General features: G+C 33.1%; 1 non-coding gene across 1 annotated transcript; it reads left to right on the plus strand.

The window, feature by feature from the left end:
* The first annotated feature begins 4,357 nt into the window (after positions 1-4,357).
* On the plus strand, positions 4,358-4,431 carry TRNAI-UAU. The gene has a single exon. It is a non-coding gene; the product is annotated as a tRNA-Ile (tRNA).
* Positions 4,432-11,937: the final 7,506 nt, after the last annotated feature.

The following is an 11,937-nucleotide window of genomic DNA, read 5'->3' on the forward strand; positions in this document are numbered from 1 at the left end:
TTGTTTTTGCATAATTTCATGCATGTAAACCATACTGCTTTTCTGTTTTACAAGAAACTTTGTAGCTTTGTGGATACTTGAAAATCCAGCTTTACTATGTTAACATGACAAATACATGTGTTTCCATGTTGCTTTGCTTTGAAGAATTGGGTTTGCCATGTAAGAAACTTACGTTGTCGGAGGTTCAAAAGTTGTTTAGTTCTTCGACGAGTCAGAGAAACAATCGTCGTCGGAAGCTTCTTATTGGAAGCGAAGTACAAGCACCATACCCTCACTTATCAAGATGAGATGCTCATTTCAACGCTTATATATACATATATACGCTCCCAGTAAAAGATACGCGAATAGCAAAGAAAGAAACGTGATTTAGGGAAGGAGAAGATGCTTTTTTTTTTAAATCCCGATTTTACCCTTCTAGTTTGACCGGACAAATAGACTTAAGACCAAATCGTGTAAAAAAAACATAGTTGGAGACTAAATTGAGGAATTTTGGTAGTCAATGACCAAATCGGTGAAATCCTTATAGTCGAGGGACAAAATCGGTAATAAACTCATAGTAAAATTGTACATTACCTTTCAAATATTGTACTATAATTGTTTATCAGACAAAATTTTTCTTAAATCGTTAAATTTCCATACATACATACATATACACAATTATAAAATCTTCCCACAGTTATCCTTATCCTTGTTTATTTTTCTCATAATGTTACTAACAGAAGTTACAAAACTTAATAATCAATAATATAAAATTTAATGTGATCTTTGGTCAATTAATTAGCATGATTATATACATAGCATTCAAGTTGAGCACCAAATATTAAAAATAAAGAAACTTTAAAATCATTTTCTAATTTTTTTATAACAAAACTAGGTTACGTTTTTTTTATCTTCATTTAATTAATCTTCTTTTTATTATTTAGAAAAAAATCAATATTCTATTTATGGTTTTTCATTTCATTATTGGGAATGATTTAGGTCATTATGTTATTCATAATTTTTATTTATATTTCTATAATGATACAATTGTATATTACCTTTCAAATATTGTACTATTATTTTTTAACAGACAAATTTTCTCTTACAACGTTAAAGTTACATACATACATACATACATATATACAATGAATTGTTTAGTATTTGATAATAAGTTAGTGAGATTCCAATTTACGGCACCCAATTGTTATAAGTCATGTCAAGAGAGATTTTATGAGAGAACAATTTTGAAGGGAACAAATCATTTTCCTATATATTAACTCATGATCAAATGTGAATTATGTTTCATGTGATAAGTATGGACTAATCTAATACATCCATCTAAGATGATCAATGACTAAAAATAATAGAGAAAAAATGGGATCAATTTTCATAAATATAACAAATTTTAAAGTTTATAATATTTATGAAATTGACCATCTTTTTTTCCCCTTATTTTTCTTTATTTTCTAACTTTTAGATATACTAGATCTGCCAAAGACCTTGTGGTCTAGTGGCACCCGGTGTCCCGATTTACACCCCCACATGAATGATGGGAATAGGTTCGTTCCTCAGTGGAACTCCTTGTGCTTCCTCATTGTAACAGAGTCAGCCTTGCAGGACCCTCAATTTCTAGGGCTTAATCTTAAAAAAAAACATTTTATATATAATGCATTGTTTTTATAAGTATATTTTGAATCCATCAATTGATTTGACTGGTCAATAGGCTACTTTGGGATGTTTGGTTATTACTTATTAGCGGATCTGTTAAATTTTGACGGATTCGCCAACTTTGGCATGTTGACCAACCAAGGTCAAAACGCCAAAGTAAATGTTTGCGAATTGCTCCAAACTGCTGAAAACTCAAATGCTGCTATTAGCAGCGTTTGAGGAAAATATATATTTTTTCCAAAATGCACTTACTTCTAATTATTAAAAAAAAAAAAAAAACTGAGAAGGCGAAAGGCTTCTAGCCTTTAGGCTTCTTAAATGAGAGCCTTTTGGCTTCTCAAGGGGAGCATGTTACATGCATTTACATTTGGAATAGGAGCATTGCTCCTCTTATATAGAAGAGCTCAAGTGCTCCTCTTCCAAATATTTTCGATGTGGTCACGCGGCTCCACTTTGTCTTATTATTATTATTATTATTATTATTATTATTATTATTATTATTATTGTTATTGTTATTGTTATTGTTATTGTTATTGTTATTATTATTATTATTTTGTTATATATATATTTGTATTATTATTGTTGTTGTTGTTGTTGTTGTAAATATTGTTGTAATTGTTATTGTAAATTTTATTTTATTATTAAATAATAATAATAATAATATGAATGTCATTTTAGGTCATTTTGCATATTAACCGCTAATCTAAACATCTAATTTTACCAAACATCTTTTTACAAACCGCTAATACAATCCGTTGGTCAAACCCGCTAATACAATCCGATGTTTGATAACCGCTAACACAATCCGTTACCGATAACTGCTAACCACTGATAACCAAACAAGCCCTTTAAGTGTTTGGTAAAATGACTTATTGCATTAACTTATTGACAATAAGTCAAAATCTGAAAAAGTTGAGAAGGTAAGAGTTTTTTGTTAGCTGATTGGCGTTAATTATGAAATGATCATTTTACCATTGTCATCCCTTACATTTATACCTTTCTTATTGTTGTTCATCTGTCTTGCCATTTTTCTTTCTATTTTTGTAACAACAATAATAATATTTTTTCTTTGTTTTTGATTTAACTCATCCTTGTAATTCTTCTTCATCATCATCGTCGTCGTTATCATCATCATGATAATAAATAAATAAATAAATAAAAATTGCAAAAGTAATTTAAGAGTTAATAAATTAGCATAATATATTTATGCCCTTATAAGTCATTTTACATCTAACAAGCTAAAAGTAAACAGTTAATTTACCAAACACTTTTTACAATAAACTAATACTATCAGCTGGTCAAACTAGCTAACCCAATCAGCTATCACCTATCAACCATTTGCCAAACACCACCTTTAAGTTTGTATGCTTTATTTTTTCTTTGTAGATTTTGTATGCATTATATTTTGTTGGGCGTCAATCGGGTTGGTCGAGTTCAGCTCCTGCTCGATTCGAGACGTGGCGTTGTGGCTTACCATGGAAGGATGTGGTTAAATGATTAATGTCAACCTACTTATCACCAATTGGTTTTAAGTAGGATATGACAACCAAATACTCAAATAGCCAAGGAACTTTGTGGTTAAGCATGCTTGACTTCCCACGATCACGGGATGGGTGACTCGAAGCGTGCTTGACTTCCAACAGTCATGGGATGGGTGACCCTTGGAAAGTAAACATAGTGTAGCACTGAGATCTAACATATTTTCTATTACATTTTACATTATATTTGTACTTATATAATAATTATTTTTTTTTAAGAAATGGGTTCAAGTTGAATTATTATATGTTTATATATGACCCATATTTTTAACGCATCGACCCTGCTAATGGGACCAGTGTCCTATATATATATATGTGTGTGTGTGTGCGCGCGCGCGCGCGCGTGTGTGTGTGTGTTAGAACATGAGCCATATGATAAAAAGTGTAGATTAATATCATACATTCAATTGGGTTGATCAAGGGGCGTAAATTAAAAAATTAAAATTAAAATTTGGTGACAGTTTTATAATTATAACAATACATTTAGAAACACTTGATAGTTTATTCGCAAATAACTAATAGTTCACACATGTGAATGCATTATTATAGATCCTGAGCGTACTATCAGTTATGCGCATATGCACTATCAAGCATTTTTCAAATGGATTGTAACAATTTCGAAAATCGAAAGTGTCATTGCGTTTTGTTTTAATTTCAACTCTTGATCAACCTAGTGGCACCCATTCGCATATAATCCTTCACACTCACGCGTACATCTTTTGTCCTTGTTTTACGTTTTCTTTTATTTATTTATTATTAAAATTAAGTTGAAATTATAGGGATGTGAAATTATGACTACTTTTGATAGTGAGTAAAAATTGTAGAGATGTAGAGAAACTAGCATGGGAATTGCAAATATGATTATATGGAAGTAGCTAGGACCATATTTGAAAGTGAGAGAGCATTACAAGGATAAAGGATATTATCCTTAATTATTTATTTTTCAATTGAAATATTTTGATTTTTAGTTAATAATTTTAACATATAATTTTTTTAACTAAACTGAGCGCCCTAGTAATTATTTTATAATTTTGAAATTATGAAAATCTAAATTAAAATGTTTATATAAAATTACAACATTTCAAATTGCTTAAATTGGTGTTTTGTCTCTAGCTTAAAAGTGCCCTAGAGACGTTCATATATAAACAAAAAATGTTAATATTTTAACAAGAGGTCCCGTAGCTCAGTTGGTTAGAGCGTTGGTCTTATGAGCCGAAGGTCGCGGGTTCGAGCCCCGCCGGGACCAAATGTATTATTTTAGCACAATACACCTTGGGCCCTTAGAATTTGATCTCTATTTTAACACAATACACCTTGCGCACTTAGAATTCAACCCAATGAGCCAGCTCCGGGACCAGTTTAATTTAATTATTTAAACACAATACACGTTACAATGAGCCAGCTCCGGGACCAGTTTAATTTAATTATTTAAACACAATACACGTTACAATGAGCCAGCTCTAAAAACGTAGTATTGTACACCTTACATGTTGACCAAAATTTTTGAATACAAATATTAAGCCCCAAACTATTTGAAAAATGTTATAAATATTATTTTAATTTTTATTGTGGACATTATAATTTAGTTTTGTAACGTTTGTAACAATTATGTAATTATTTACTATTATTGCATTCCTTAAATACATTGTGTGTGTGTATATATATAGGGAAAATGACACTTTTTCCCCCTACGTTATGTGTTTATAGCACTTTTTCCCCCTGTGTTATTAAAGTAACAGTTTCTCCCCCTGAAATGTTAAATTGACATTGTTACCCTTAAATATAATTATTTCATTTATTTTTCTTCTCCAACAAATTATTACTTATATGTATGGACGATCATGATTCGATTCGATCTAACCAAACACTGTAGCAATCATACCGAAATAGTATGGATAGTTCTGGTTACGATTTAGAACCGAAAAATAAAATTAAATAATTGTTGAACTGCGAACCGGAACTTAACCACAGTCATATATAATGAAAATGATCAAACACTTATTTTGATAAATCGGTACGGTTCAGTTCCAATTTCGATTTTGAACCGCCAATCAAAACTTATTTATTTATTTTTATAATTTTATTTCGTATTTAAAAATAGTCTAAATTCAACAATTATTTTATTTTATTTTTTCGGTTATGAATTGTAACCGTAACCGTCTATACTATTTAAGTTCAATTGCTACAATGTTCGATTAGGTTCTTATTGAACCGTGATCTTCCATACATATTAGTAATAATTGGTTGGAGAATAAAAATAAATGAAATAATTATTTTTAAGGGTAAAAATGTCAATTTAACATTACAAGGGAGAAAACTACCACTTTTAAAATAACTGAGGGGGAAAAACTACCACTTTAATAACACGGGGGAAAAAGTGCTATAAGCACATAACATAGGGGGAAAAGTGTCATTTTCCCTATATATATATATATATATTATATATATATATATAGTCTCACTAGTACAAAAAGGAGCAAAGAAATATGACTTTAGACTACCCTTCTTCAAACAAGGGTAGTGTCTTGTTAAAAAAAAAAAAAAAGACGGTGGCATAATTGTAAATAAATGAACAAGAAACCGCTACCCTTTTTAAACAAAAAGGTAGCGGTTTCTTAAAAAAAAAAACAATACTAAATTTCAGCGGAGAAAAAAAAAAAAACTAGATCTACTACCAGGAGTACCAACGCAGCACGCGATCGAAACCAGATCTCATTACCCTCTCCTCTCATCTGCTTATGATGCCGATGAAAAAACCAGCTCCTCTCAGTCACCGAAACCAAACGAAAAAAACTGCTTCCGCCGTCAACACAGTTGCCAAGACGACGCCGATGAATCAGCTCCTCTCAGCCGCAAAAGATGCCACCGACACCAACGACCTCAGATCCTCTCTCCTCAGCCACCCACGACAATGATGTCTCCGCTAGTCCAGACGCCTCCCACCGATGTAGCCACCACCACTATTCTCACCAGTTGCCACCGATGCCTGCTTCCGCGACCGCGACCGCCGCCAGCTGTCGTGACTGAAGTAAGTTTTTTTTTTTTGTTAAAAATATTCTTTTAAATTATTATTGTGATAAATATCATATTTGTTGATTTTTAAAAAATTTTATTTCGAATTTTATTAATTTGTAGTTATTTTTTGTTGTTATACCTAATATTTTGAATTTTACTAATTTGTAGTTATTAATTTCTTGTATCTTTCATAGTTCATACTAGAGTTTGTTCAGCCTTACTTTTTTCCCAACTTATTAGTCTGATTTATCAAGTAAACACAAGGAGATAAATTCAGATATGAAAGCAATTGCAACGATATACTATGGTTTTAATTTAATAAAATGAAAAAAAAAAGAAGAAGAAAAAACCCCATATAAAGGTGCATACAAATATTATAAAAAATTTTCAACATGTTAACCAGTAAATGAGCTTATAAAGGTAATGAAATCAGATGTTATTACTCTCTTGTTATTAAATACTGCTGCATTGCTGTGGTCCAACTCTATTTTTATCTAATAGATTTAGGTCACATATTGGTTTGAGTGAAAATAATCAAAAGATTTGATCAAACTGGCTTGATTGCACAATTTTTTTCACTATTTTTTTGCTTCCAAGTTAATAGCATAATGGAAGTCTCATGGATTGATAACTATTGACATAATTTTCTGTATTTTCACCTCAGGGGATGCATAATTGTATAGTATCACTTGTATCAAGGTAATTATTGTATTTTTGTATTTTAATCTATTGCATGAAAACCAGTCATTATGCGTTATGTATGTATACCTTTGTTAAGTTGGGCGAGAAACATCCAACTCGACTGCTCAGCTGATCCCTGACTGACCGAGCGAGAGCTACAGGATCCCGGCACGATTGAACTGGTCGCGCGAGTCTGACTTCAGCTAACAGCACGACCGTCTGAATGATCGGAGTGATTAGTATCCTGAGAGGGCACATGCCTACTCTGCTCAACTGGGGCGATTTGGGGTGACGCTTGCTACTCAGGCGGTAAGGGTAAGACGCCTGTTCTCCCACAAGCCATGACTACTTGGGCTATTACCTCAGCGATACCTTACACGGGAGCTGTTGGAGGGTTAGGCGTTGCGACCAACACTACTGCTAGAGGGACAACTGGTTGTTCATTACCAGCTAGCGATCGCTTAGCCGAGTTTCGGTGACTGAGCTGCTACTGTAAATCGGGTGGTAAACGACTTAACTACTGTTGTAGGTCGCCCACTAAAGCGTGGTCGACTTTCTGAGAAACGATTACGACCACATTGCCGTTGGCATTTCCATTTATGGTTCCGTTCGCGTTCCGTTTGCGGGTGCATTTGCAGTAGCATTAGTGTTCGGGTTTGCGTTGCCTGAGCGACGACTACGTCGAGTTTGTGCCATGTAGACAGTTTAGAGACGAGACTTTGTGTACCAGTCTCCACAGACGGCGCCAATGTTGGTTTTACGGCTACGCTACAACCGTTACGGCTGGTAACACTACCGTAGAACCTTAAGAAAATTGCTTGAAGGAAAAATACTAATAGGACAAAGGAGAAGGCTTAAGCTTGTATTCAAAATTAGACCCTCAACTATGTGATCCGGGGGGGGGGGGGGGGGATTTATACATGAATAATTGGCTTAAGTAAGGAAATACGGAAGAATCTTAACAAAAATAACTTTAGGAAAGTTGTTTTGGGCTACCAAACTGCCATTGTAATTGCCAAAACTAGGAATAGTAAATAATGCCTAAAAATTTGCAGCAGGTGCCAATTCCGCACGATCTCCGTTTTTCTGGACGCACCCAGTCGGGCGCCACCTCCCGAGTCTCGACTGCTTGCGCAGACTGGGCCACGCAAGTCATTCAACCCGGACCACATATCGCGACAGGCTGGTCAATCGTTGGGTTCCAGATAACAAGTTCTTCGGGTCGGGTACCCCAATCGAGGGTATCCATCAACCATATTTGGTGTTATATTCTGAACAACTAAAATGTATTGTTTTCCTCTAATAATACATATGCACAATGCAGACATGGTCAAACACTATCATATATAAAACAACTTAGATATTGACACAGATCATATAGCACATAGCACAAAACAATTGTAACACAAACACATAAATTGTGAAAAAAAATAGTAAAGGTTACAAAGTAAAATAGTTCTAAACAAACTAGACATTATTGAGTCTAAGATTGAAATCATTCAGACTTTAAGAGCCTACCAGGACTACTTCTAAAACACTAACATCAAAATATAAAAAAGATGTGGAATAAAAATATTGAGTTTTTCAAAAAAACCCATAATATAGGATTTGCTAACCCCTTTGTCAAATTTGACTTGAATTTTTTTTAACAAAAATAGTGCACCAAAATTAAAACTGAATTATTTTCCAACAAATTGTAAGAAATTTATCAAATTGCTACTGTAAACTCCATGTAGTAGAATACAAATAAAAGTGAAATTTAAAAACAAATATGACATCAGAATTACATTTGACTGATTTGCCAAGAGCTTGGTCAAAATTTATCAAGTAGTAATTGTACAAACAAGTTTAGCAAGTTGCTACTGTAAATTCCCATTAAAAGAGTACAAATAAATAGAAATTAAAATAAACATAGGGCATCAGAATTACACCTTCATCATTTACCAAAATCTTGAAAAAAAATTGTTAGTTACTGGTAATACATCTCCAAATAAAAAAGTAATGAAAAAAAGGGGGAACAACATTATTAAATAAGATTAAAAGTAGCTTACATTGTCCATTTCAATAAAAATGAATAGTCATGCTAATAATTATAATCATGCTATTTTGAATCCAATCATTAATGCTTTACAAACAATAAAACTACAAATAAAAAAAATATCATTTCCATAACAATATGAGCAGAAAACCAGCTCTTCTGGCAATCAGATCAAAGATATGAGGAAAATACTTGGTTCTACAATTATAGGGAGCAAGATGAAGCATGTCATCGACAACAAAGGTATCATAACAACATTCAAAATGTAAACTTAAATATTACCTGATTATGTTGTCTTCATAGCAATAATCTTAACTCTATTTTCCATTATATGAACCTGCGGTTGAATAATATATATATCTCAAAACTTCTTGCCTAAAATTGAAAACGTAAGCAATTAATAAAACCCTAAGTTTTTTTTAATCATATGACTAACAAGCAATTAGATAAACAAATGCATAAACTACTATATAAATCTAGAAATAGTTTTGTAGTTAAATGAATATAAATAGTATACGTATAGGTTAACTTAGCTCATCTACGATTTGGCGACTTGGTGCTCAAATCATCATCAAGATCATCTTTACACATCAGAATCGAAAATCTTGGCTAACCTTTAGGCTTGAACACGAAGATCGGCAAAATACAGTTCCAGAAATGGAATTTTAAACCACAATACTTCCACCAAATATAGACGTCAACTACGGTTTGACTACACATCTTTAATCGTAATTGAGGTCCAAATCTTGGTGAATTTTAAGAATGAACTCAAAGTTTAAAGTTAGACAGTAGGATTCAACGCATGAATTCGGACAGACTAAGAGATAATCTAGAACCGATGAGAGAATGCGAAGAAGAGGCAATCATCATGGAGGAGGGAAGCACATAACGGTTTTATCACATCTTAAATGAGTCGAGTTTTGGGTTTCTCAATGGACATTTAATTGGGCTTGAATTATGGTATTATATTCTTTGTTGGGTTTCACATATCCATGTATTCATTATTTGCAGATTAATGGTACAAGGCTTATTCTTACCAAGTTGGCTGACTTGGAAGCTCAAATTATGTGCGGAACAAATGTAGGAACAAGGTCTTAATTCCATGAAGGTCATTAACACCTTCTGATCAAAGATTGCCTTTTAAGTTCCAACGAAAACAATTTCCTTTGATGTTATCATATGCGATGACAATAAATAAAAGTCAATGTCAAATACTATCAAACGTGGGTTTATTTTTTAAAAGACCAATTTTTAATCATGGTCAAATATATGTAACATTGTCAACAGTTAGTAATCCTAAGGGATTAAAAATTTTGATTTGTAGCGAAAATGGCAATTTGTAAGTATGACTAAAAATGTCGTATACAAAGAAGTATTCAATAATGTGTAATAAACTTGCAATGTTTAGCTGATAAGTGCCAAAATGTGCTACTTTTATGGGGTGTTTATGTGATCTAAATTGCATTATTTGAGTCCTTTTGCTATGTATTGTGTGCCTAATTGATATATTTTCAAACAAATTATATTTTGGGACCAATATTGAATATTGCAGGAAATTGAGTGGTTTGAAGGCAATTTGGAGAAAAGCAAGGGCAAAATAGTAAAAACAATCGTAGTAGCCTGGTACGCGTACGCTCGTATGACCCACATACGCTAGGCAGAATTCAGGAGCTATAAATGGAGCTTGATGGCGGGATTTTGATATAACTTTTCATTCTTTCATTTTTCATTTTGGCAGAGCTCTTAGCTTAGCTTAGATATTTTCTCTCTCTATGTTAGATTAGATTCAACTAGCTACTTTCAATTCTTCAATTCCTAAGAGAGAGGGGTGATCTAGAGTGAGGAGAATTGACAACTCTCTCGATTGTGGAAGATCTTCTCTCAAATTTGTGTTATTGATCTTGCAATTGCAGACTAAAGTTTGGTAATTCTCTTATTTCATCTTTTAATTTCATGTATTGATCTTTCCATTCCATCTTATATTGCTAGACTTGATTTTCTACTATTGTGTATCAATTGCATGATGAATTGTGGCTAGAATACATAGGAGTTGAAATTGATGATCTAGAGATTATGCATGTTTGATCTTTCAACGTTGTAGAGATGAAATGTTTGCAATTATGTCTTGAATGCTTTTGTTGTGAATGATTTTGTGTGTTGATCATTTTCTCATTGTTGGTCGGGATGAGTAAGGAGTTTGAGAGAGTAAAATTGGCCAGAGATTGCAATTCTATGTAGTCTTACATATTTGCATTCCCCGTCCTTCGATTCGAGAAGGCAAGGCCCGGGACGATCTAAGAGTATAGGTACGGGATGGCCTATTGTATGCATAATGGCTACCAAAAGTGAGTCATGATTGCATTACATTAAGTCCACCGTAGTCAAATGCATGCATAAGATCTAGAGATTCAATCCAACTCCCTGTTTTAATTGTTTTGTTGTTTGTATTTTCATGCTTGTTATCTCTCCATTCCTTGCTTTCGATGCCTTTCATGACAATTCTTTTCTCCTAGTAACTCTTGCTAACACACACATATGATGTCATGCACTCTATTTGGCTCCAAGTTGTCATCCTCGTGAGATTAACACTCGGAGATTCTGTCCTCGTTTACACTCATCCATTCCATTTCCATTACCATCCATCTATCACATCACAACACCACTCCACACACAACTCACGCAAAACTGCACTTTCATTAGCGTTATGAATTTATTATTTCTCTTCATCATCTATTTTTTATTATATTGTACTATAAATTATATATATAATATGTTTGGCTGTGCATCGCACGGGTGCAAATACTAGTTTCAAAATTTAAAACATTGTATTTTTCGTGAGAAAGAACTTATGTTATATGTGTGTGTGTGAACCAAATATTCGTTAAGAGGAACCATAATTGCGATTTTTTCTCAAGTTTTTGCAGGCCAAAAAAATTAGAGTGGAGTTTGTACACAAACGAGGAGGGAGGTTTTTGGTTTGTTTTGCACCTGCAAGTAGGGGTGTGTATTAAGTTAACC

This window comes from Ipomoea triloba, chromosome 2, assembly GCF_003576645.1.
Source record: "Ipomoea triloba cultivar NCNSP0323 chromosome 2, ASM357664v1".
NCBI lineage: Eukaryota > Viridiplantae > Streptophyta > Magnoliopsida > Solanales > Convolvulaceae > Ipomoea > Ipomoea triloba.